At 38.6% G+C, this 26,794-nt stretch overlaps 1 protein-coding gene across 5 annotated transcripts in view; it reads right to left on the bottom strand.

Moving 5' to 3' along the window:
* The window catches only part of lama2 (laminin, alpha 2), a 243,370-nt gene that overhangs the window by 215,862 nt on the left and 714 nt on the right, over positions 1-26,794 (bottom strand). The gene's annotated exons all lie outside the window — the stretch shown is intronic.

Raw genomic sequence — 26,794 nt, 5'->3', positions numbered from 1 at the left:
TACTGCAAACAAACAGCAGCGCTCTCCAAGAGTCTATCAGCAGCTCCACAGAGCCACGTGAAGACGCTTAGATTTCAATGAGAACATATGGCTCAGCTGTGACATATGGAGACAAATGTACACGCTTTATGATATTTAATACCACAGTAAAGAGTGTTTTGTTGATGCATAACAAATGTTTATTTAAAGGAACATATCCAGGTATGGGGTAGTTGTGGCCTAATGGTTAGGCAGTTGGTCTTGTAACCTGAAGGTTGCTGGTTCGATTCTCGTGCCGGTGGGGATTGTGAATGAAGCAATAGTTGGAGCTGGAGCAATAGCTGCCCACTGCTCCGGGTGTGTGTGCATTTGTTCACTGTGAATAGTGGTTAAAGCACTATTTTCGAGTATGGGTCACCATACTTGACAATGCGTCACTAACTAACTTATTTACAACTTAATATCACTATTTATCACTATTAATATGCACTATTTTGTTCCTCAGTTTGTAAAGAACAGAGGAAATGTGTTTGGAGTAATGCAGTTGTAATTAAAGCAGGTAAAGGGCAGAAGGGTTTAAAGCAGAAATGTGCTTGTATTTTTGTTCAATCTTTTATATAATACAACCCAGTCTCTCTGTGAATGTGTCAAAAACTGAAGCATGGTCACTAAGAATGTTACTGCTTGCCAACAATAACATAATTGGGAATTTCATCAACGTGAAATGACATATTTTGGTATAATTTTCTCATATTTTTAGTTATGATTTTCATTTAGAACAAGAAAATACAAAAACAAATGACAGCACACCGCTCAGTGAATCCCTACTCTGATATAAATCAGCTTGTACTGTGAGTTTTCATCTGAGTTTTCCACAGGTGCTGATGGCAGTAAATTAGGAGTGTGTGTGTTTGTGTGTGTGTGTGTGTTTTGTGATGGTGTGTAAGTGTTTGATGACAGCCGCTAGCAGCACCCTCGCTGAGATTTACCGCAACTAACCTGTGTCTTTTTCATTAGGGATTCTGAGCAGCATCTGATTATGAGAAACAAAGCCCAAATGATCTGAGACAGTCGGTGTCATTAATGAGTTTCAAAGCTGTATGCTTAACACTTCCTGGTTTGAATTTCTTTAAACTAGAGCTTCTAGTTTTGCTGTTGTTACTAGTCCTTTAGAGAGCACTTTTACTCAGCAGCTAACTCCATTACTCTAAATGCTGGGACTGTCCTCTCAGGTCAAACCGTGGTTCAGTGGTTTCCTGAAGGGCAAATGCTAAAGACAATTTCAGTAATTCTTCCAGGAAGAAAACAAACAAGACCCCATGAAATGTAATTTTCTTTCCTGTGTTATTAACGGATCTAATATACTGGGAGAGAGCAATCCTTTCGCATTTCCATTTATTTTAATAACAGTTGCTCGGCTGGCACTACAGGACCCTTCTGGAAGTGTGCAATTTGCGTGCTGCCATCTTTGCTCATGGGCACTCAGTTGTGGCTTGATTTATTTAGATCACCTGAGCAATAAAGTTCATGTGATGGATCACTCGACTTGGAGAGGGAAAAATACAGGTCTACATCAGTCCTCTGAAAAATCAGACATCTATAACATAACGGTTGCAGGTGGTGTATATAATTCAGCCAGCGAAGTTTCTAAAGGTAGACATGTGCTTATAGTTTCCTCATATTGCTGTCTGGCCAACACAAACACATTCCTGCAAGCTTGAATAGAGTTGGGGTTGATTGAGCAAATGATGGGCAGTGTTTTAAAATCTTGTACGACTTCCTCTGCTGAGGGACTGTTTTAGCTTTAGGATCTGTATTCTCTCTGGACGCATTAACTCACACAGGAAGGAGCGGGCTTCGGATATGACAGAAAATATGGAAACTATAAAAGTGTAAGCCTCAGAACAGTTTCCAAACCTTTTACGTACCGTGCTGAGCTTGGCACACATGCAACTTTAAAGGGAGATTTCAAAATGTCTTTAAAGGACTAGTATGTGTACTCAGTGTTTAATGAGACTGGGGCATTTCTTTAGAGTTGGTCTAACAAGAAACCAAATCTGCTTACATAAGAACAATTAGTGTATCTGTGCATGTAGACTTACACATGACATTGCAATGGCTTTCTTTTTACTCTAATACATGAACATGGAGAGCAAATAATTAATTTTGTAAGCAGTTAATGCTTTATTTATATTATATTACTCTTAAACTGCCAAATGAATCATGGGAAATATAGTTTTCTGGTAAACTGCACTGTCATTTTATAGCAACAGTACAGAAAGTGTATACAAAATAATTGTACAGTTAAGATTCACATGTGAAATTGAATTACTGTTTGCGATCTGGGATCTTAGTCTGGGGTTAGATGATTTTTACACTCACAATTACTACGTGCCTGCTCATCTTGAATACAATCATGCCAACATGAGATGAAGGTCAAAAGTATTGGTCTCAAGAGTGCTTTATTAAACTGACCATTAAACATATGAAACATTCCTTCTTGGAATGTCTCCTGGTTAACGTTTAGTAACATTTTATACTCTAAGGACAATAGAGAGAGGAAGCATGATGGTACAAGAAAGAGAAAATATTGGATCAGACTCTATAAACAGACTTTCCTTTCATCCGTTTCTTTTTTCTTTTTGGCTCTTTTGACGAGCCGAACGCATATCAGCCTATAAAGCACATCCATAAAAGAAGGCCTGACAATTATGGCAGGATGTTGAGCGGTGAATTGATTAACATCAAACGCTGCATTTTAAAAGGAATGAGTCCACTGTTTAAAATGCTGGAGAGTGGATTACGGCTCTTTCATGGCAGGACTTCAACGCACCTCTCCTGCAGCCTTTTGACCTCCATATGGAGAGTATTGCATGTAGATATCATCACAGAAGAGCAATTTTACTACGGAAGTTTCGTGACTCAGGTTCAGTCGTATAACAGCCTTATAATGATACCTCAGTAGTCCAGTAATCATTTTCTGTGCCATTAAAGGTCAAGGGCAAATGAGGTAAAAGTCACAATTGCTTGAACACTGAGCATCGTGTTACAGCGCATGCCCTGAGAGAAAGACAGTAACCCTGTAGCTTGGTGCTTCGTTGCATGAGGAACTGTCGACAGCATGTGAAACAGCCTTCAGAGCTGTTAGACTGTGGTTTGCCAAGGAGTCTGTTCTCTCAGAGCCACTCTTTTCTTAATGGGGTCCATATGAAACAGTAGGACATGTTTTGGGGGAAGTGAGAGGATCTAGCCTTGCTTTCTGGGTGAAGATCTTCTCCCAGCAAACAGACTAATCTAATACAGAGAAAAGCTACAATTGTCATCCTTATCATCATTTCATTCCAAATCTGCATGATGTTCAAGAATTTCACTACACTCTTCTGTATATATTATATTAGTCTTCTGAAGCCGTATGATGATGCTTTGCATGGGGACAGATTAAATGTAAGCCTCATTCTCAAATATAATTCTCCATCCAGATATTCAAAATATCATCCAACCTGGTGCTGGTGAAGATCTGAGAGCGAACAGAGAATAACAACCAGTTCCTGCTATCATATTACTTACAGTGTAGTCACCATGAACTGTCAATGTATGAAAAAGAGTTGTGCAAAGACTCAAAATGTCTTCTTTTGTGCTCCACAGATGGAAAAAAAATAAAATAAATAACATTAGGGTTTGGAATGACATGAAGGTGAAGAAATGGTGACAAGATCTTCATTTTTTGGTTGAATGATCCCTTTAAAACTGCTACACTGATTTGACCGAATGGAGTCCTACCATGAAAACTGACAGAAATTTAATTTTTTGGAGAGTTCTTTTTGCAGAATTCAAACAACAAAGCGGTTTCCACTACTTCCACGTAGAGACAAATATTTCTTCTAGGCTCCTGGCCCGTACATTCGGTCCTCTTTGATCTAGCGGTTGAGTTGTGCTGCCCTTACAGGATTGGTGTTAGAAGCGTGTTTGGATTTTGACTGAGAACCTAAAGGTAGGGGGTCTTTTGAACCGAAGACTTTCTGAGACCAGCGCTGTGCCCTCGAGAAAGCCCCCGCTGCCCCAGCATGACTGTGTCTTTGATGAATGTAACATTAGCTGTTTTTAGAAAAATTTGTGGTATTTTGTTCATTGTGTGCCAGATGTTCAGAAACACTCTATTACTATATCATGAAGGCTTCTCAGGACCATCGTTCAAATGAGCAGCTACCACAGCCATGTCAAGTGCAAAATAAGAAAGACATGCTTTTTGAGGTGTTAAATAATGGTGCAACGTGACTGACTCCAAAACCTTAGTAAATCACACTGTTTGATTCATTAAATGTGTCTGAAAGTGAAACACAAAAATAACTATAGTCCTCTATAGATTAATATATCACTAATCTTCACTGCATGTCTTTAGTAAATCTTGACAGCATAATTTTTTAACACCAAAAGAGGGTTTGCACTGACACAAGCTGTTAGTAAATCTGGCCTTTTGTATATACTGCTATTATTTAATCAGCTACTTTGTTAAATCACATTATTTTCTTCATCCAGAACATACATAATAAATAAACTGAAAAACAACTTTTTTAGAAATCGCGATGATTGTGACAACATATAAATGAGCTCATTAACATACTGTATGACCATCCACGTTTACATTATTTGTCAAAAGTTACAAAATATTATGATTATTAAATGTTTTTAGTGAAGTCTCTTCTGCTCACCAAAAATACATTTATGTAATCAAAAAAAAAATTTTTTTTGAAGGATCGTCACACTGAAGAAATGATGCTGAAAAATCATCTTTGATCACAGCAATAAACTCCATTTTAAAATATATTCACATAGAAAATGGCTATTTTCATTTAAAATATTTCACAATATTTATTGTATTTTTGATTAAATAAATGCAGCCTTGGTGAGCAGAAGAGACTTCATTTTAAACATGAAAAATCATACATTTTCAGCAACACATCATATTGTATTTCATTTCACATGGGTTATGCAATCATAAACTAAAAGATGAAATAAACTGCCCAGGTGTGTGTATGTTTGCTTGAGCTTGAGGATGTTTTACAGAAACCCGTTCTTAACGAGAAAGACACAAAGCCGCCTACACACTATTCTATATTCACAGCATCATAAAAGGCTTTGGGCTGGTGTACAGTAGTTGTGTGAGTGTTTGTGTGTATCTCCCAGCAAACACACACTCCCACATTTTCACAGCATATAATAGGCCCTTGTGAGAACAGCAGAACTGTGCACATCTCGGACAGACTGTTCTTGTCAAGCCCACCTCCTCCAAGAACACAACACACGTCCATCTGTTAAATCCATTACAGCAGGCCAGAGATGCACAACAAGAACTCTGTCATTTCCTCCTCTCGCCTCCCTGGAGCTTGAGCCGCGTGACTGTGAGGTGAATCACGCCGCTGCCGTCTCAACCGAGCTCGTCCGCTCTGTGAATGCATCTTAAACAATCCACCTTCAGCTATGACGGACAGGTACACAAAGACACATGAAGATGACACTGAACAAAGAATGTTCTAGTTTAATTGTCGTGTCTATTACATGACAACCAGGAGTGGATGAAAGACCACTCAACAAGTGAGTCACAATTTGACATTCACACATACCGACACAACTAGTCAGAGGACTGGACACATCGACTCACTCGGTCTTCTGACTGTCTTCCACATGTGTGACCCTGGAGCACAAAAGCAGTCATAAGTAGCGCAGGTATATTTGTAGCAATAGCCAACAATACATACATTTTTTTTTTATGCCAAAAATCTTTAGTATATTAAGTAAAGATCATGTTCAATTTAGATATTTTGTACAAATTTCCTACTGTAAATATATCAAAACCTAATTTTTGTTTAGTAATATGCATTGCTAAGAACTTCATTTGGACAACTTTAAAAGTGATTTTCTCAATATTTAGATTTTTTTGCACCCTCAGATTCCAGATTTTCAAATAGTTGTATCTCAGCCAAATATTGTCCGATCCTAACAAACCACACACCAATGTAAAACTCACTCGGTCTTCTGACCATCTTCCACATGTTAGAAATAGTTTACTTTATTATTAGGATTAATATGCTGTAAGACACAATCAATAAATAGCAAATTGTAGGTTTAAACTCTCTTAAACCTGTTGGCTTTTTTCAACCTATTTTAAGTTCTGAACCCTCATGTTGTGTTCTGGTCATTTTGACCCAGAGAGGATTTTCTTTTCCCCAAATACTAGTTAATACTAGACTTTGCTCACATACAGTGGGGCAAAAAAGTATTTAGTCAGCCACCAATTGTGCAAGTTCTCCCACTTAAAAAGATGAGAGAGGCCTGTAATTTTCATCATAGGTATACCTCAACTATGAGAGACAAAATGAGAAAACAAAATCCAGAAAATCACATTGTAGGATTTTTAAAGAATTTATTTGCAAATTATGGTGGAAAATAAGTATTTGGTCAATAACAAAATTTCATCTCAATACTTTGTTATATACCCTTTGTTGGCAATGACAGAGGTCAAACATTTTCTGTAAGTCTTCACAAGGTTTTCACACACTGTTGCTGGTATTTTGGCCCATTCCTCCATGCAGATCTCCTCTAGAGCAGTAATGTTTTGGGGCTGTCGCTGGGCAACACGGATTTTCAACTCCCTCCAAAGATTTTCGATGGGGTTGAGATCTGGAGACTGGCTAGGCCACTCCAGGACCTTGAAATGCTTCTTACGAAGCCACTCCTTCGTTGCCAGGCGGTGTGTTTGGGATCATTGTCATGCTGAAAGACCCAGCCACGTTTCATCTTCAATGCCCTTGCTGATGGAAGGAGGTTTTCACTCAAAATCTCACGATACATGGCCCCATTCATTCTTTCGTTTACACGGATCAGTCGTCCTGGTCCCTTTGCAGAAAAACAGCCCCAAAGCATGATGTTTCCACCCCTATGCTTCACAGTAGGTATTGTGTTCTTTGGATGCAACTCAGCATTCTTTCTCCTCCAAACACGACAAGTTGAGTTTTTACCAAAAGTTCTATTTTGGTTTCATCTGACCATATGACATTCTCCCAATCCTCTTCTGGATCATCCAAATGCTCTCTAGCAAACTTCAGACGGGCCCAGACATGAACTGGCTTAAGCAGGGGAACACGTCTGGCGCTGCAGGATTTGAGGCCTTTGTTACTTTGGTCCCAGCTCTCTGCAGGTCATTCACTAGGTCCCCCGTGTGGTTCTGGGATTTTTGCTCACAGTTCTTGTGATCATTTTGACCCCACGGTGAGATCTTGCATGGAGCCCCAGATCGAGGGAGATTATCAGTGGTCTTGTATGTCTTCCATTTTCTAATAATTGCTCCCACAGTTGATTTCTTCACACCAAGCTGCTTACCTATTGCAGATTCAGTCTTCCCAGCCTGGTGCAGGTCTACAATTTTGTTTCTGGTGTCCTTTGACAGCTCTTTGGTCTTGGCCATGGTGGAGTTTGGAGTTGGACTGTTTGAGGTTGTGGACAGGTGTCTTTTATACTGATAACGAGTTCAAACAGATGCCATTAATACAGGTAACGAGTGGAGGACAGAGGAGCCTCTTAAAGAAGAAGTTTCAGGTCTGTGAGAGCCAGAAATCTTGCTTGTTTGTAGGTGACCAAATACTTATTTTACCGAGGAATTTACCAATTGATTCTTTAAAAATCCTACAATGTGATTTTCTGGATTTTTTTTTCTCATTTTGTCTCTCATAGTTGAGGTATACCTATGATGAAAATTACAGGCCTCTCTCATCTTTTTAAGTGGGAGAACTTGCACAATTGGTGGCTGACTAAATACTTTTTTGCCCCACTATAGAATATACCAACAAATATGATCATTTTTGGACTTTTTTTTTTTTTTTACTGCAAAATGAAATGCTTACAAAAACTTTTTTTGTAAATCTGTCATTTTATATATATATATATATATATATATATATACTAGGGGTGTCAATGTTAACGTGTTAATGCATGCGATTAATCTAAAAATTTTAACGCATTGATATTTTTTTAACGCAAATTAATCGTTTGATAAGCTTTGACCCCAACTTCTTCCCGTCATTGCAGCGCGGAAGGTTATCTATCATTGTGTGATGAGGGTACAGTGAGCCAGTGTTGCAAGGGTAACGGCACAAGCGGGCTATTTTGAAAATACAGTCGGGGGAAAAATTATAGAGCCGTGGGTTGCGTTTTTTTGGGCTACTTTTATAATGTACCGCATTATAAATAAAAAGACAAATAAAATAGATCCTTTTACTAATGTGTATTATACTTGGAATGTATCCCTGGCAACTTAAGAACGGTGAGGTGGTTATAACATCACAAACAACGTGAGTTTCAGCAGAGCATACATGTTAAGGCTTTTACACAGCAGAAATAAACATTACAACAGCCACTATAGATTATATAAGATAATAAACACACGATTACGATAGATATGGTCTGTATGTGATTTTCTTGAGATGAATGTGTACATCTATGCTAATTTGTGCAGCGATATAAAAGGCTATAAGTAGACAACAGTAAATGACCAAAGTCCACATGTGATCGCAAAAGGAAGTTATTACAAACACTCAATGGTGGTTTGAAGTGAGTTCTGAGTAAAAGTGCACTATTAATCTCATAAATTGTCTTATGTAGCATGATGCTAATATTAGCTCTAATTTTGTTGTATTTATTTAGAAATATTTTTGATAATAGTTAAAAAAAAATTATTTGGTCTAAATTGACATTTTATGTAATTCAATTGCATAACAATTTTCCATCCATTTAGATTACATAGTTTTAACATAAACAAATCAATAAACTTAATATGATTCATATCCATCAGTCATACGTGAATGAAACAGGTAAGATTTATGTAATAATTCACAGCAAAGTCCCCACACTGCTCAGTGTTTATGTGTTTCCACACTACAGAGTGTTCAAGTAGAATTGAAGCAGTGCTGGAGTTAAGAAGATAATTATGTGATGATTGATCATTAATGATGAACAGCTGCTGTTATCAAGAAGAATCACCGAAGGAAAGAGAAACACAAGAACTACAACTGACTTCAGCCACAGACGAAGATGAAATCAACTGAAATAAAAGAAGACATTAAATCTCTCAAGATCTGATTAAACAGCATCAGATTGACCAGATTGACTTTATTTCTGTCAGACTTCTAGAGAAGCTCTTATTGAGAATTAACAGAGGTTTAGATGCTTTATTGTTTTGTTTGAAATCAGCATCAAAGGGACCATTGTTTCCTTTTGTTGGGCTCTTGACCCTCAACATTTTGGTGTTAATATTACACTGATTGCTTTAACTGTGTGTTTATATAAAACACGCTTAGCTTAACCAGCAAAGCTAAGAAAAAAAAAAAGAGTTTTCACTTTTCAAGTCCAACATCTGATTGTATGGATGTAGTACTGCTTTAGATTTTTTATATAGCTTCAGATCTAGTAGTCTTGTAAAATCAGATCATTTAAATAATTTACAAATCACTTTGTGCACAAAAAGTTTTCATCTGTAACAATGCAAAGACCACAGACATTAAGAATCAGCGTATGAATCTCAACAATGGTGACAGTCAACAAAATGCTTCATGTTGCAATGCATGCTGGGTACCAGCATAGTGCAAGACTCTCCCATGTATCCCAGCATGCATTGCAGCATGAATAAACAACACAGCTGAATTGTCTGATTATTTTCTTTTATTCTTACTATTTTATTTTACGTATGCTGTTATAGTTGTGACTTTTAGTAGCTTGTTTTGTGATATTCAGAGTTTCATCTGAATATTTTCTTGACTGTCACCATTGTTGAGATTCATACACTGATTCTTGATGTCTGCGGTCTTTGTATTGATACAGATGAAAACTTTATGTGCACAAAGTGATTTGTAAATTATTCAAATTATCTGATATTTACAACACTACAGGATATGAAGCTATGAAAAAATCTAAAACAGTATAATGCCTATATAATCAGAAATTGGACTTGGAATGAGGTCAGTGGATCATCTACCCACAACTCTTTTAAACTAAGTGTGTTTTAAATGATCACACAATTAAAACAACCAGTGTAATATTAACACCAAAATGTCAAGGGTCAAGAGCTCAACAAAAGGAAACACTGGTCTCTTTGATGGTGATTTCAAACAAAACAATAAAGCATTTAAACCTCTGTTAATTCTCAATAAGAGCTTCTATAGAAGTCTGACAGAAATAAAGTCAATCTGGTCAATCTGATGCTGTTTGTGAAGCTGTTTAATCAGATTTTGAGAGATTTAATGTCTTCAGTTGATTTCATCTTCAGCTGTGGCTGAAGTCAGTTGTAGTTCTTGTGTTTCTCTTTCCTTCGGTGATTCTTCTTGATAACAGCAGCTGTTCATCATTAATGATCAATCATCACATAATTATCTGCTTAACTCCTGCACTGCTTCAATTCTACTTGAACACTCTGTAGTGTGGAAACACATGAACACTGAGCAGTGTGGGGACTTTGCTGTGAATTATTACATAAATCTTACCTGTTCCATTCACTTATGACTGATGCATATGACTCACATTAAGTATATTGATTTGTTTATGTTAAAACTATGTAATCTAAATGGATGGAAAATTGTTATGCAATTGAATTACATAAAATGTCAATTTAGACCGAATCATTTTTGAGTGTACTGGGATTGAAGCGATGTGGCTTGGTAAATGTTTTATTGCCAGTATAAAGGCTGATAATGGCTGAATAAAAACAAAAGAATATTGATAAAAGAATAATAAGGATTATGCCTCATACCTGGCGGAAGTGTGAAAGGTTCTGCTTCCTTAAACTAGTTTGTCATGCATTTCTTTTTCAACACATTTACAGGTAAATCCTAGTATTTTAAATTTGGGTAACACTTTACAATATGGTGACACTAATATGCATTAATTCATGCTTAACAAATGCAAAGATAATCATGAGTTAATGTGTAACTCATGAAGAACTAAACCATTTATTAACAATTACTGCATCAGCAACAAATGAACATTTGATATGATTCATAGAGTAAGTAATCAATAAATTGTTATCAGTTAAATGTGTCATAATATATTAACTACCTAATAACTTATTTTATTAACTAATGAAGTAAATTCATATGTTAATTACCACATTGGGTCGAAGCCATGCCTTTAAACTTCCAGTTGTCTGCTTTAATTAATCATTAGCTAATGATTTGCATGGTATCATTATGTTATGACTTTACTTGTTGAGGCACTCGACTAACTAACTAATTCAAAATCTATACACAATGACATATTACTTAACAATTAGTTAATATTCATGTGCATCAACAAGTAAAGTCATAACATAATGATACCCATGCAAATCATTAGCTAATGATTGTATATATGTATGTATATATATATGTATATATATATTATGACCAAATCTTGTATTCAATCTTTTCATCAAACATTGGCAAAATTATTCACAAAGTTGTTGCTTTTTTCTCACTCAAAAACTGAGGTGTATGAGCTCAAATCAATGAGGCATATGATCAATCAGTTCCAAAAAGAAATACAAAACTCTGTGATAATTAAAAGAAACAGGTTCTAAATCCAATATTTGAATTCAATATTTGGCAATAACAGTACAATGAGAGATCTATAAGCAGTTTTTTGTAGGTTGGTCATGTAGTAAAGGATTTTCAACACAGAGCAAGGGTTAAAGTAAGGCTAATAAAGTCCTCAGAGAAACAGTAGAAATGGGCACTTTCTTCAATAATGTCTTGCTCAAAATATAGGTGCACATTTGTTACAGAAATAATTTTTTGTTTTGGTCGACATTTTTCCACAATGGTTCCACCTCTGGCGGTGCAGCAAAGACATGAACGAGCCACCAGATGCTTGTGTGTCGTTGATACACTTTTATTTCCCATGAATCAAGCAGGTAATTCAAGCCTTTGGAAGTGCTGACTGGCCGGACAGGAGTGTGTAAATGAGGGCTGCTGGGTAATAGACCCCTGACGGCCTGGCTAACCTCATGCTGAAACACACGGCAAAGCAGCGCTGAAGAGCTATACGTCTGGCCAGCCAATGCAATATTCATTTTTACAGTGTTTTTCTGTGCAATAGATTCCAGAAGACAGAATAAGAATGCAATACAAGATCTTTTGAACTATTATGAAATATCTTCCAACTGAAAATGACTAAATGTTAAGGTTAAGGTAAAGTCTTTCAGTAAAGCTTTAAGAAAACCATTCCATCATTTAATAGGCTATTATGGGTTTCAAATCAATCTTTCATGTGTGATATTCATTTGAAAAGAGCTGGAAGGACGTGTGTGTGGGTAAATAATGGCAGAATTTTCATTTTTGGGTAAAATATTCCTTTAACCTTCACGGGTCTCAGCTGAATAACACTCAAAAAATACCTCATTTAAGGATGAATATTGGCTAAGTCAGTGCTGAAAACATTTACAGCTGCAGAATGAACAGCAGAGGAATGAAAAGCAGGAACCCAGGACATTAAAGCCCACATCTGTCCTCAACAATAACACGATCCATTTAGCACAACACAAAGCTCAAAGTCACTGAGAACAGGACAAATGCCCGTGGATCACAATTCTCCATGAAGACTCCAGAATATTGATATTCCATCCTGGTCTGGAGAGCAACTATAGATGCAGGTCTTTGCCTAAAAGCCTTTGCGAACAAGAAGATCATCATATGAAATGATGCAATACTGCATTCATGTTTTACAAGAGAAGCCACAGCAAATGCAGCCAATGTCACAGAGACCTTCAGCCCATCAGCAAGGTTAAGTAACTAGGCTTCCTGAAAAGCATAACATTGGCCATCCTAATTGTGATTATGCATCAGAAGAATGAGATGTAAAGAAAAAAAAATGTCCATTTACTGCATGAACTTTCTAAAGACTACTGAGCCTTTCTGAAACTGACACTGAATATGTTGCTAAACTAGCAGCATATTTTAACTAAATTAAAATATTTTGTCATTACTCATTGCTCTCGAATTAAATATATTTCTATAACACTGTTATAAATAACTTATAATACTGTTATAAATAACACAAATGTTCAGCGTTTGAAGCCATTTTTTGGAAGAGATTAAAGATTTTACTCAGCAAGGTCACATTAAATTGCTCAAAAGTGACAGTAAAGACATTTATAAGGTTACAAACTATTTCTACTGTAAATAAATCCTGAAAAACAAAATGCGTCATGGTTTCCACAAAAATATTCAGCAGCACAACTGTTTTCAATATTGATAATAATCAGAAATGTTTCTTGAGCAGAAAATCAGCATCTTCGAATGATTTCTGAAGGATCATGTGTGTCACGAATCCGGTTCGTGGCCTTCCGTCTGATTGCCACCAGAGGTCACCCTTTCATCATATTGGCTCTCACACAACACAAACTGTTGCACGTCACCTCCGGACTACAGTTCCCATCATCCATTGCACTGACGACACACACACACAGCTGATTGCACTGATCACACACAGCTGATTCCCATTTGCACGCCTTACTTAAGCCATGGACTTTCTCCCCCTCACTGCCGAGTATTGTATAGCGTTTATCACTCTCCAAGCGATAGCTACTCTACGGAGCCCAGTTTGTTGTCATAGTCTTGCCTTACCTTTTTACCCGTGTTTGGATTATTGCTCTTGTGTTTTGGATTACCCCTTCATCTTGCCTTTCGGACTCTGTTTGCCCTGTTTGGATTATTGCTCGTGTACTCGGATTACCCCTATTGCCAAGCCCTTTGGACATTGTTTGCCAATCGTCGACCCACGCATGCTCTCGGAATACACTCGTGTCTTGTCCCTGCCATTCCTGTTTGCCGTTGTTTGACCCTGTCTGTGATTCGACTATATTTATTAATAAAAGTTTGCATTTGGATCCGCTCGCCTCTCGTCTCATCGGCTCCGTTACAATGTGACACTGAAGACTGGAGTTATGATGCTGAAAATTCAGCTTAGAAATTTCAGGAATACATTACATTTGAACAGATATTCAGTAACAGAAAACAGTTACTTTAAATTGTAATAATATTCCATCATATTACTGTTGTTACTGTATTTCTGATTAAATAAACGAAGCCTTGGAGACTTTTTTGAAAAACATGACAAAATCTTACTGACTTCATTTTTTTTTTATTAAGAAATTTCATATATATTAACTATGAGCTTGTCAACAAAGGTAGATTATGTACAGGACCAAAAGGGTTTGGGGACTCTGATGGTCAGTCAATTTCAACTCAATATTTCACAACTACAAATTCAATGTAATTTCTCGTTATTTAAACATCTTGCAAAACACACAAGAAGGGGCCTCTGAAGACACCCTGGGCCCCAACAGGATCCTGCCCTAAATGTCATAATCTTGGCACGCCCAGATTTTGCTATAGTTTGAAAGCACCTCTGCATCTGAAGTGTATCTACAGTCTATAGCTCCTAAAACCCTGATTCTATTAGGTTTGAAGCAGAGCCCCTTCATGTGCATCGACTGTTTATTTTATTCTGAAGTCGAGGTTTGGTTTCCTAGTCACATGTCTCTCAGACCACTTCCTGTCAATGGCCTTTGAAATGTCAAACTTAAATAATGCATGGACCAATCAAAACATTGGCTTTAAGCACCATGCGTCACATGGCATTTCCACTGCAGTAGATCACCTCTGATAAATGGTGTGGTGCGCTACGAGAAAACCATGCATGCAGACAGCATTCATATTTCATACCTCCGCGCCTCTTAACATTTGCTTTGTCGTAGATCTCAGACGTGGCGCGTCCACATTACATTTGTAATGCGTGGCAAAATACATAAGCCATATATAATAAGCATTTTCTCTCCTCGGCTAACAGCGTGACTGCTGTCTCATATATCTTGTGAAGCATTATGAATTCAATCACATTTTCTGAAAAATGAAATTGAGAGTAATAACAATGTTAGCTGCGCTCTGACTTTCACTCTCACTCACACACACACACACACACTGTGTCAGAGCTGGGAAACGGGTTTATTGAGCTGGACAAACAGGAAAGGAACTGATGCCACCTGCATTATGATCACACACACACACACACACACACACTTCTGTGAAAGAAGCATTACACATAACTTATGCTTAACATCTTCATCATTCTCCTCCAGCAGTGACATTAACTGAGGTGTTTGTACAGAAAGATGTTTCACCTGACAAAATGATGCCTCCTCTTTCAGAAGAGATCTTAACAAGGTCTCAAACGCAGCTCAGATTTGCCAAAACACAGGGTAACACTTTATTTCGATAGTCCACTTTAGGCATTCTACTAACAGTAAGTAACTTTGCAACTACATGTCAACTAGCAGTCATTAGAATATTAGTAGACTGTCTGCTTAATATCTTCTTTATTAATATTTTATTTGATTATTTTGTTCTGGAAGTATTACAATGACTAGTCAACACATCAATAGAAAAACATATGTAACGCTCATTGTAGCTGTGAAAATGTTAAAATGTGTAAGAATCACCGAAGCCAAACTTTAATTGGAAGAAAGTACAGTGTGCCAGCTCAATTTAGATCAATTAACAGATCTGAACCAACATTCATTTATTCCCTTGTGAAAAAGAAGTGTGCTTAATTTGAATGAATGAGCAATTGTTGTGTACTTAAAAAACCTAACTGTAAGAATATTTAAAAACGGGAAAATATAATATTAATGAAATAAAGGCCATTTAAATGCAATAAAAAGTAGCTTCATCATTACAAATGTGAAATTGCACATAATGTTCAAAATAAAAACAAGTGTATAACTGCATTATATTTCAGTTTACCAGAAATGATTGTCAGTACATTCAGTGTTAATTATGAATTATATAAAAAAGTCTTTAAAAGCACTCTAAAGTTTATATAATTTTAAGTTTATATAAAGTTAATATAGATTATAACTATAAAGCATTTTCATTTAATTGTAGTTAATATGAACATTAACATTCTTTTGTTTAATTATGCTAAGCTGTACTTCTTCACAAAGTTTATAAACAGCTTTAATGAAATGCAATTTTGTTGCACAACCTTGACAGGTATTTGAAGAGACCATGGATTAGAGAGCTTCATGTTAATATTATCCCAGTCACAGTCATCATATTGTTGCTTTACTCTGAGGATCAGATCAGAAGTGAATCAGCAGTCCAACCTGATTCCCACTGGCTCCTGTTAGTCCGGACCGGAGCGCACACAGATGTCAGTAAAGGATCTGGAGTCATTGGCCACGTGTGCTGAACTGCTGCTGAGAGAGTGAGGGTCAGCACACAGATGGACAGATAAAGAGAGAAAAAGAAACCGGATCCATCATCAAAGATTGAGCAGTGAAGAGAGAGGGAGAGACAAGCAGGAAAGGGTAAGCAACAGAGCGGAGCATCAGAAGATGAAAAGAGTGACTTCCTAGAGAGTTCAACGAGCCACCTATGAAAACATTAATGGAGTGTGCGTGCATGTGCGTGCGTGCATGTGTGTGTGTGATATGATTCTAATACAGGTCAAAGTTCAGAACTTCATTCTGTGATTCTGCTTACAGGTCTACACTGCATTCATACTGTAGTACTGTACTGCAATTCACTGCTTTCCTCACTGAAGAGTACTTTAATAACCCTAGCAAATGTTCAGTATCTATTAATGGCTAAAGTCTGATAACACTGTATTCAGCACAAACTGGGCTACAATAATATGTGAGCAGCATGAAAGTACATGTTTGTGTTTTTGAGAAAACAATGTTTATGTGTGATTAGTGAAAAACACTGAAATAAGGCCATAAAACACATACAGAATATTTGTTCACCAGACTTTTGAAAACTGGATGTGGTAGACTAGTTTTTGCTACAAAATTAAGTGAAAATTATCCTGTTCACTCCATCACAGAAAACAATATATTGATTTAACATTTGTAAAACATGTTTCGTGATCGAAAGCCTGTATGCGAGGGAGTGACAATGGTCATGAATATTTAGTGATTCACACCTGAGAGACAAAGCCTCCCATAATGGGCCATCAATATGAATGTGACTGAGGCAGGTAAGAAAGAGTGAGGAGAGTAAAATAATGTGGGTTTTTGATTAGTATTTGCTTTTTATTTACAATACAGTATAATAAAAACATACACAGTGAAGGTCAAGGACACATGATTGAACATACTGATATGAACACTGAGACTTGAATAGTAACACACCTCTGTGCCAAACATTCATTCATAGTGTTAACGCTCACACTACTTTTATATCTTGTGGTTTTATATGTTATAAAACATTAAAAAAAACATCCTGGCATTGTGAGACATTTACACAATGAAATGACACATTGTCAGTCCTCTGTCGTGTGTGTCATGTGTTCCTGCCTCTTGTGTCTATATTTGGTCATGTTCCTGTCCTTGTTAAGTGTGATTATTAGTTAAGTCTTGTCCAGCTGTGTTTTAGTCATTATCAGTAATTGTCATGTGTATTTAGTTCCTGCCTGTTTAGTTAGTTTTCGTCTGATCTACTCGTTATTCCCCAGTGTTCCTATCTGTGTCAACCTTGCCTTGTCTTGCCCTGTCCTGATGTCATCATTAAAGACTATTATTTTGAAGTGTATCCTCGTCTGCGTGTTCCTCGTTCCTCCCTGCTGTGTGCACCGTGACACACATATTTCAAAATGTCTCACTTGATTTCATACATGTAGTCAGGAATTATAGTTTGGGAAAAGTCTTACTAGAAAAATGTGCACAAGTTATGTCACAGTAACACAATAAAAACAGATGCAATTAATCTTAGGCTACTCATCAGAATGATATGCTCCACTGGATATAGCTGCGTGACGCATCGTGTTGTGATGTAAATTATGGATTATTTCTCTTAACGCGTCTTCTTCCAGAAACAAAAAGTAGGCAGGATGAACTTGTTTGCTTACGCGGAAGCGATGTGGGCGTTTACATGTGCGTTGACATCGCATTGGTTTCATACGGATTACTTTAACAGAGAATATTTGTTTTGGACGTGACTTACTTCATTTAAAAGTAGATATTTTAAGCTTTCTATGCATATATTTATATGTCTTTGAGGCAAGTATTCACTAAGATTCATGTTGTTTTTATGGGTCTGTGAAGAGAGGTGACAGAGACAAAGCCGACAGAGAACGCACCCTGTTTATTTTCTTTATTTTTTTAAAAGCACATTGTTTTGTTGTTATTATGACTGTACACAAATAAAAGTAGACCCTTTGCAGTTTCAAACGATACCTTATTCTTATCTGTACGATCAAAACTATTTAGTATTTTTAGTTCATTCCGCGGTCATAAAGAAAATACGAGACAGCCCGCGCTGGTGCGGGCTTCGACCCCAGGGGGTTAACCCCAACTCTTTCATGTGAGCGAGAATGACATCTCGATGCCGAACCGCTATCTGCCCTGATTGAGCTAGTATCAACCAATCGTCGATGTAATTCAGTATGTGGATGCCCTGGAGTCGCAGAGGAGCCAGAGCAGCATGCATACACTTTGTGAAAGTGCGGGGTGAGAGTGCAAGGCCGAATGGAAGAACCCAATATTGGTAAGCTTTGCCCCAGAAAGCGAACCAGGAACTTCCAGCTGGTACACGGGTGGGGCTGCTCCCACCCAGCAGCCCCAGAAGTTAGAGAGTGGTATGGGAGGAACCGCTGAAATTCCGCCGGTTGTTTACAGGCCTCCAGGAACCTGTCGACGACCGAGTTGATGGTGTCGCCGAACAGGCCAGAAGGCACAAGTGGGGCATTCAGTAGGAAGACCCTGTCCTTCTCTCAAATGCTTCTCCACAGCCACCATTGCTGCCATAGACCTGCCGATAGCACGGGCGGTCTCTTTGGCAGCGCGGAGAAATAGATCAGCTGTACTCCTAAGCTCAGTGATGTCATCTGCTTTCACTTCCTTGCCCTCATCTGACTCCTTAAGCAGGTCGGCTTGGTATGCCTGTAACATCGTATGCAAGCATTCACCAGCCTGACCTGCTGCCGTGTACCATTTGCCCACTAATGCTTCACCTGACGTCACTTCCTGTTTGTTGCTGCCGCGTGTTTTGAGTTTGAGCTCCGTCAAGTTAATTCTTTATCATCTATTTTCTATCTTAAAATCAATTTTATATACCATAATTTTCTTTTCTATATCGTGTGAATATATCCCCCATCGCATTCTACAACAAAAACAATCACAGCGCAATGTTATCACTAGTTTTATTTTGATTTCCTGAGTCCGCTATTAGCTTATAGCCCGTTAGCATCACCAGCGTGGTTCCCGCTATTCTCGCTTACACTACTAATACTATTCTATTCATGCACATTACCATTGTTTCACTGTTACTTGCTTTAATGGTGTATTTGTGTCTACCTTTGAGTGCAGGTGGAGGCCGTGGAGAAGCAGATCCACGACCTGGTGGAGACACAGGCCCAGCTGAGAGAGTGGCGAGCCGCGCTGGAAACATCCCGAGCTGACGCTCACAAGTCTGGGGTAAGTATACAGTGTGCTGCTAACACTCCCACCACCTCTACTCCGTGTGTTTCTCTGCACAGGCCCCATGCACCCAGGACCCGATCTTCCCAGGTGTCTTTCACTCCGGTGCCCGGACACCATGGACCCTGGGTGCACCAGCAGTGGAAGACGAGAGCCAGGCCCCGGGCGAGGATCTCTCCCCCTCCGCCGCCTCCGGCCTTTGAGATCTCCACCCGGAACCGCTTCGCTTCCCTTCGCGAGACGGAACGCGGCGCTGTGATCGTCGGAGACTCCCTCGTCCGGCACGTCCGTGCTACGTTAGCTGAAGGTAAAGTGCACACTCACTGTCTCCCTGGCTCTCGTGTTCTCGATGTTTCTGCACAGATACCCGAGATCCTGAAGGGCGACGAGAGCATTGCAGCTGTTATGATTCATACGGGGGTTAACAACACCAAGCTGCGGCAGACGGAGACACTGAAGAGGGACTTCAGGAGCCTGATCGAGATGGTATGCAGCACATCACCCGCGATGACAATCATCTTGTCAGGACCGCTTCCCACATATCGACGAGGACATGAAAGGTTCAGTAGACTGTTTGCTTTAAACAAATGGTTATTGTCATGGTGTAAAGAACAGAAACTGCTCTTTGTTAATAATTGGAATCTTTTCTGGGAGCGTCCTAGGCTTTTCCGTGCTGATGGCCTGCACCCCTGGAGAGTCAGAGCAGAACTTCTGTCGGACAACATCTCCAGGACACTACGTTCTATATGACTAGTAAGCAAATTCTCAAATAACTGCTATGATGACTTTTGTTCTACACACTTAAATGAGAGAAGTACTTGGGTTGTGCAATCTATACAGACTGTGTCTGTTCCCCGAATAGTGAGGTCAAAATATAAATTTAATGCAGGATCTAGAAAAAATCTGGTCATGATTAAACCAGAAAAATGCAAAATAAATGAACAAAAACAATTTTTAAAGCTTGGGCTCCTAAGCATTAGGTCACTCACACCCAAAGCAGTTATTGTAAATTAAATGATCACAGATAATAGTTTTGATGTACTCTGTTTGACTGAAACCTGGCTTAAACCAAATTATTATGTTGGTCTAAATGAGTCTACTCCACCAAACTACTGTTATAAGCATGAGCCCCGTCAGATTGGTCGTGGCAGCGGTGTTGCAAAAATATATAATATAATTCTCAATGTTACTCAGAAAACAGGATACAGGTTTAACTCATTCGAAATACTTCTACTTAATGTTACACTGTCAGATATGGAAAAGAAATCTCTTCTATCTCTTGCTCTGGCTACTGTGTATAGACCGCCAGGGCCATATACAGATTTTCTAAAAGAATTTGCAGATTTCCACTCAGACCTATTGGTTAATGTTGATAATGCGCTAATTGTTGGAGATTTTAACATTCACGTTGATAATACAAATGATGCATTAGGACTTGCATTTACTGACCTAATAAATTATTTTGGAGTCAAGCAAAACATCACTGGGCCCACTCATCGTTTTAATCATACACTAGATTCAATTATATCACATGGAATTGATCTTATGACTAGCTACATAATACATTAGAAGCTGTTGCTCCCATCAAATTGAAAAAGGTTAGAGAAAAACGTACTGCGCCATGGTACAACAGTTATACCCATTCTCTCAAGAAGGAAATTTGTAATCTTAAGCGCAAATGGAGAAAAACTAACTTGGAAGTTTTTAGAATTGTGTGGAAAAACAGTATGCCCAGCTATAGACAGGCTCTAAAAGCTGCCAGGACCGAGCATATCTGCAAACTCATAGATAATAACCAAAACAATACAAGGTTTTTATTTAGCACAGTGGCTAGATTAACAAATAACCAGACGCTGCTGGATCTAAAAATTCCCTCACAGTTCAATAGTAATGACTACGAATTTCTTCACTGATAAAATAGATAACATCAGAAATACAATAACAAATGTAGATTCTACAGCGTCTAGCACTTCAGCTTCATTCATCGCACCCAAAGAAAAAGTGCAGTGCTTTACAACTATAGGACAGGAAGAGCTAAATAAACTTATCACTGCATCTAAACCAGCAACATGTTTATTAGATCCTTTACCCACTAAATTACTGAAAGAGTTGTTACCTGTAGCAGAACTTCTTCTCAATATTATTAACTCATCGTTATCTCTAAGTCACATTCCAAAACCATTTAAGCTGGCAGTTATTAATCCTCTTATTAAGAAACCACAACTAGATCCTAGTGAACTGGCAAATTACAGACCTATTTCAAATCTTCCGTTTATGTCTACAATTTTAGAAAAAGTTGCATCTGCTCAATTGTGCTCCTTCTTGCAAAAAAATCATATCTATGAAGAATTTCAGTCAGGTTTCAGGCCCCACCATAGCACAGAAACTGCACTTGTTAAGATTACAAATGACTTGCTTCTTGCGTCAGACCAAGGCTGCATCTCATTGCTTGTTTTACTTTATATTAGTGCTATGTTCGAAAGTAGATCATGACATACTCATAGATCGATTACAAAACTATACAGGTATTCAAGGGCAGGCTTTAAGACGGTTTAGATCCTTCCTGTCCGATCGCTACCACTTTGTTTATTTAAACAGGGAGTCATCTTAATTATCACCAGTAAAGTATGGAGTGCCACAAGGATCTGTCCTAGGTCCTCTGCTATTTTCAGTATACATGTTGCCCCTTGGTAATATTATTAGAAAATATGGGATTAGTTTCCATTGTTATGCTGATGATACTCAACTATATATCTCAACAAGATAAGATTAAATTTCTAAATTATCTAAGCTAACAGAGTGTGTTAAAAATGTAAAAGATTGGATGACCAATAATTTTCTCATATTAAATTCAGATTAGACAGAGATATTACTTATTGGACCAAAAAACAGTACACAGAATCTCTTGGATTACATTTTGCAACTAGACAGATGTACTGTTACTTCCTGTTATATTAGACAACAACTTGTATTTTCAAAATAATATTTCCCATGCTACAAATGCAGCATTCTTCCATCTTAGAAACATTGCCAAGCTACGAAACATGTTACCTGTTTCTGATGCAAAAAAAGCTAGTTCATGCATTCATGACCTCTAGACTGGACTATTGTAATGCACTGCTAGGTGGTTGTCCTGCATCTTCAGTAAACAAGCAACAGGTAGTTCAAAATGCAGCGGCTAGAGTCCTTACCAGGTCAAGAAAATATGATCATATTACCTCAATTTTACAGTCCCTGCACTGGCTACCTATTAAGTTCCATATCAGTTACAAAATATTACTACTTACCTATAAGGCCCTTAATGGTTCAGCTCCTGCGTACCTAATTAGTCTTCTATCACGCTACAATCCATCACACTCCCTAAGGTTGCAAAACTCTGGACTTTTGGTAGTACCTAGGATAGCAAAATCCACTAAAGGAGGTAGAGCTTTTTCGCACTTGGCTCCCAAACTCTGGAATAGCCTTCCTGATAACGTTCGGGGGTTCAGACACACTCTGTCTGTTTAAATCTAGATTAAAGACACATCTCTTTAGCCAAGCATTCACGTAATGCATCTCATAATCTTGTACTGCAGTTATATCTGATAAAATGCACACTTTTATTCTTTAGCTTGGGTTGAACAAATCATTTTTGCTTGGTTGGAATAGCAGCTACTCTAATTTTGTCCCTATTTGTTTGTTTGATGATTGACATCCCGTGGTAATTAGGAAGTACACAAGCTTCAGTCTGGATCCAGAACACCTGAGAAGAGATGATGTCAACCCCTCAGAGGACCTCAGATGATGCCAACCCTGAAACAACATACAGAACTACCAATTTTGCCATAAGTTTGATTGCAACATAATCCTTGCTGTTAATAGTGTTCATCGTCTGTTTGATTACGTCATTAACTGATTTTTACCGTACATTTCTGCCATATGTACATCAGCTTGACATAGCCACTGATAAGCTACTACTAATATATTGTAGAATCTTTAATTTTCTGTAAAGCTGTTTTGCAACGATTTGTATCATGAAAAGCGCTATACAAATATACTTGAATTGAAAACTTGAATTTAATTAATTCTGATGTAGTACGCAGCGGCTTAGAGGGCAATGCCGGGGCCTTCAGAGATGATACCGCGCTGGGAGACAGATACTGTAGCTCGCGAGCGTCTGTTCATTCCGAGGCATCGCTCTGTAACCGTGCTCATTCAGCCCCATCATGTTGGAATAGTGACTAGCAGAGGGGCTGAAGATACGGGCAGAGAATGGCTTCACCCGCGATTTCGACACCTCGGTGTGGAGATCGGGGGAAAAAATTCAGACCCCGGTGTGGAGGTAATGGCCGCAAGCACAAAAAGAGTTTGTCTAATTTGCTCTTCGGCAAAAAAAAATTTGGTCTCTCCCTGAGTGGAGGAACCTGCAGTGCATGTTTCTGATCTCTGAGAGAGGGCACTGGATCTGGAGGGTGAGGAAGGAGAAAGGGACTGGCCCGTCTCCATTACCTCAGCCAGATCCACTTGCGATCCCCACGAACGAAGTCACAGCTCTGCCTCGGAACGCTGGTGAGGGCTCCCGCCTCAAAGAGAGACCTCCAGGAGCAGAGCGTCCGCATCGAGAGACGCTCACAATGCAGACAACCAGCCCCCTCGAGGGCTGACTGAGCATGCTCCACTCCCAAACAAACAACGCATAGACTGTTAGTATCCCCACCCGTGATGAAGCGAGGGCAGGGAGTAACACACAATCTAAAACGCTGCTTGTCACCGCTCTTAGTATCTCTTTTAGCCATAGTAATAATATGCAAGACAGACAACAATAAATAGGACTGACACGGACAGAGAGCGCCTACTGAATGACAGAAGCTGCCGCTGTTCCCACCGCACATGCTTTTAAGCTCCCTGGTCTCTACGTCACCCAGCCCGTGACGTCTCGCCACTCCATTGGGCTGATTATACATGTGATTCAGAGTGCAGTCACTCTGAAGGCATTCCCATAGCGTTTTCCGACGTAGCTCGAGTTCCTGAAGGGGAACTATAACTTACTATTTCAGATATAGAGTGACAAATGATATTTTGATAATTTTCAGTATCTGCTGTACTGTTATAAAGATCTCATTGAGACCAGAATTTCATCATATAATTGACAGCATCTGAAGCAAATTGCATATTTTCTCAGTTTGGGCCTTTGAATGAAACCAAGCTGTTTTTTACCTCCATATTCTCACTATTTCATACTATTGCCCCTGTGACAAGCTTTTAAACCCTAAAGGTAATTTTTGCAGAGGGACTGCAGGGAACAATGGAAACATTAGAGTAAAATATGGAACACTGCACATCCATGCCTTCAACAGAACAATGCTGAACATATCAAACTAAATTAATCTCCCTGCTCTCTTGCTCTCCCTCTTTCTGTCATTATACTCAAACCATTCTCTGCTCAAACATAAATAAGCCTAGAGGCCATTCTTGTTGCGTGCAAGCAAATCAACGTCAAGACAATCGGTAAAACATTGAAAACAATCCATCAGAGCGTACTTTTTGCATCTGTTCATCAGCGGTGACCAGGATAAAGTCAGACCTGATCGGACTGGGCTATTCATTGGCGGCGTTGTGGAATTAACTATTGATTTTCCTTCTCAAGCATTCTGAAATCAGGGTTTTTTTTCTGGCAGAGGTATTACAGAGACAAAGCCTGAACGTGCATAATAGCCACAAAGATGCTTTTCTCTTTCTAGCTGTATACCATTCAAAAGTTTGGGGTTTAAAGAAATTAATGCTTTTATTCGGCAAGGACGCATTCAATTGATCAAAGGTGACATTAGACATTATAATGATGCAAAACATTTCTATAGAACTTTCTAATCATTAAAGAATCTTGAAAAAATAATTTATCACAGTTTCCACATAAATATTCAGCAGCACAATTGTTTTCAACATTGATAATGATCAGAAATGTTTCTTGAGCAGCAGATCAGCATATTAGAATGATTTCTGAAGGATCATGTGACACTGAAGACTGGAGCAATGATGCTGAAAATTCAGCTTTGCATCACAGGAATAAATTACATTTTAACATATATCTATATGAGTAAATAAATTTGACTTTGTGACTGTACAACCCACAATAATCTGTGAGCCACTAACCAGCATCACATCTAGAGCTCAGTGCCATATTAACAGAGTATTGATTTTGATAAGAGGAAAAGCCTCATGACGGATCACACATGTAAGAATACTCTGCCTGCTGCTTTCACACACTTTCTCTGGGGATTTCTGTGGATGTTGGATTTTTGTGGGACTACAAAGCTCTCTGACAGCACATCAAACTGCTCATGTTATGCAGAAACCCTCTGAAAAGACCAGCTTAGGCCAGCCTAAATTCCCATGCAGGTCCAGTGCTGTTTAGTGCAGCAAAGCAGATTACCAGGAAAGTCTTATAGCTGAAGCTATGGAGGCTGGTGTCCTCAGCGCATGCAGGTCTTTGTTATAGCTAATATGGTCACGTTAACCCCTTTAAAACTACACTATTCTGGAGGTAGCGAGCAGGTCACATATTTCCACAGAGTCCTGCTCCAGCCAAGAAACTACCATTGATCTGTAGGAAAAAACAACAGACAATTGCTCAGGGCATTGCTGGTCTTTTCAGTATGGATGGCACATCACATCCATTTCTAAACATTTCTGAACTCTTTCTGCCTCATCAGTCAGTGCATCCAGAGAATACTGACTCTGCATTTCAAGTCCACCATTCCTGGTCTACTAAATCAGGAATAGAAACTATTCCTAGTTTCTAAAAATACTCCCAACATTCGGTTTTAGCTGCAACACACACACACACACACACACCTGGTGATCACACACAGTCCCCAGTGTGTGTTTGAACATAGAGAACGGCACACAAATCGACGTACAAACTCAACAGCAACTACGTGAAAGATGAAAGATGCTTCATGCAGGTTTTTTCTGGGTTAATCTTCTCTGCTTCATTAAACGCTAAATAAATGTCATTGACACAAGCAGCTCTGGAAGATTCTAGCATTTCAGAGGCTGCAGAAATGAAACAATATGGATCTTAACAAAGCATTTAAGGCAGCGTGATATTAAAAGGCCACTCCACGGTCCCTGCATTGATGCTCACAAATTGATTTCATTCAAGGGTTCTCAGTGAAGAAAGCTTTGATTACTTGTGTTAGAAAGCTGAAAGTAGACCACTGCTCGTGTGTCAGAATAGAGGGTAAGCGGTTAGAGAGCGTGAGAACTTTCATCAACATATTGACCGTTATTTTCACTGAAGGATATTGCATCTTCTGCAGAACAGATTGTTTGTGAAAA

This window comes from Onychostoma macrolepis, chromosome 20 (genome assembly GCF_012432095.1).
Source record: "Onychostoma macrolepis isolate SWU-2019 chromosome 20, ASM1243209v1, whole genome shotgun sequence".
Lineage (NCBI taxonomy): Eukaryota > Metazoa > Chordata > Actinopteri > Cypriniformes > Cyprinidae > Onychostoma > Onychostoma macrolepis.
Note: the sequence above shows the minus strand (reverse complement) of the source record. Positions and strands in the feature narration are given on the sequence as shown.